Source organism: Etheostoma cragini, chromosome 2 (genome assembly GCF_013103735.1).
Source record: "Etheostoma cragini isolate CJK2018 chromosome 2, CSU_Ecrag_1.0, whole genome shotgun sequence".
Classification (NCBI taxonomy): domain Eukaryota; kingdom Metazoa; phylum Chordata; class Actinopteri; order Perciformes; family Percidae; genus Etheostoma; species Etheostoma cragini.
In genome coordinates this window covers 131,915-134,021 of record NC_048408.1, presented here as the reverse complement: position 1 = coordinate 134,021, position 2,107 = coordinate 131,915, and positions in this window count along the sequence as shown.

Here is a 2,107-nt window from a genome sequence, read left to right as displayed (position 1 = left end):
ATCCGAATTTGCAGAGTTTCTGTCAAACTTAGTGCTAAAAACGGACAAAGTTGTTATTGTAGGGGATTTTAATATTCATGTGGACGATGAGAATGATGGCCTTAGCACTGCGTTTATCTCTATATTAGATTCTATTGGCTTCTCTCAAAGTGTACATAAACCGACTCACCTTTTTAATCAAACCCTCGATCTTGTTCTGGTATATGGTGTTGAAATTGAACATGTTATAGTGTTCCCACAGAATGCCTTTTTATCTGACCACTGTTTGATAACTTTTGAGTTTATACTGCTGAACTACACGCCATTAGGCAAAACCTTCTATGCTGTCCTCACTAAAGGTTGTTGCAGGCAACGTATTCTTCAGATATACAGCTAGCTTAACATTGTATTCTCCAGCATTATATCCTCCAAGGAACAGGCAGGTTGTTGTGTTTGGCAGGATTTAATTAAAGAAAATATCACTTATTTTGTAAAACTGCGAAAAAGAACACAAAAATACAAACACAGTAAGTATCTTTACAAGTACCAAATATCTCTCATACATTAGTAGATAATTAATGATATGAACAACACAAAAGGGTTCTTAAACTATGTATTGCAATCTGTAAATATCATTTACACAAGCACCCACGCTTTAACAACCAAAGATAGAATACATCCCTATGAATTTGACAATAAACTAAACATCCTCAAACATACTTTACTCAAATCAATAAATATTAACATAAACATGTTAATATAACTGTATATAGTGGATAACTTACGGATGAAGCCGGTTTGTGGACTTTAAGGCACAGGATTAAGCAGATTTGTACACTGTGATGCTCCCTCTATGAAGCCATGGGAAAAAAGGAACTTTCTAAACATCACTTCCTCTTTCTATACTCGAACTGTTACCTCACTTCCTCTTTAGTGCAGCTACTAACAATCACCAGTAGGGGGCGGAAAATAACATACAAAGAAAACCACTACACCAATTCCATTACACTCCCCGCCTGGCATATTAAGAAATATGCCACTATATACATATTAACCCAGGTTCTTCTCAAATAAGAGTCTGTCCAGGGGGATAGCTGCTACTTTACCAGATTGCACTCAGCAGGCTATGAATATGTGACCCGTGGTCACCATCATGTCACCTAATTCAACAGCTTGCTCTGTTACTGGCCCCCATGGAGAATTGGCTGGTGAGTATTCTTGTCCTCCTGGGAGCAAAGCAAGACCACCTCTGAAATGGGTCTAGAGAATATCTTGACGGTCTGATTTCTTGTCACTTTAACTTCCACTTTTCTTACGAGTCCATCTTTACTGGGAATAGCCTTTATAATAATACCCATTGGCCACTGATTCCTTTTTGTCATACTGTCCTTCATCAGAATTACATCTCCTTCTTTGAGATTAGGTTTCTGTGATTGCCACTTCTGCCGACACTGTAGTATGCTCAAATATTCTCGTCGCCACCTAGCCCAGAATGTCTCTGCCAAGGCTTGAACTCTCTTCCACTGGTTCTTAAGCAGATCTCCTTTTGAGAAGTGACTGGCTGGAGAGAGAGATACCCGTTTTCTGCGTCAGCAGCATGGAAGGGGTTAGAATGAGGGGAGCCTCTGGGTCGGTGGATACGGGGATTAATGGCCGAGCATTCACGATGGCACAGACTTCTGCCATAAAGGTGCTTAAAACTTCATGAGTGAGTTTTAAAGGTCCAACTTGTAGAAGCATGGAATCTAGAATCCGTCGAGCGACTCCAATCATGCGCTCCCAAGTTCAGCCCATATGGGAGGAGCGAGGAGGGTTGAAAACCCAGGTGCACCTTTGTTGAAGAAGGTAGTCTTTTATGCTTGAATCACAGGGACCTTGTGCATCCATTTTCAGCTCCTTACTTGCTCCAACAAAATTGGTCCCACAATCTGATCGAAGCTGTTCAGCATGGCCTCTGATGGAGAAAAACCTCCTGAGTGCATTTATGAAGCTCGAGGAAGGAGGTGGGATTTCGTTTGCTATCTGCTTTAGGTGGTGGTGGTGGTATGCAGCATCTGGCGTCGGTATCTCTGCTCTGTTATTGGGGATCTCATTACACTCAGTGAGTGTAGGTAGTGGGATGTTTATT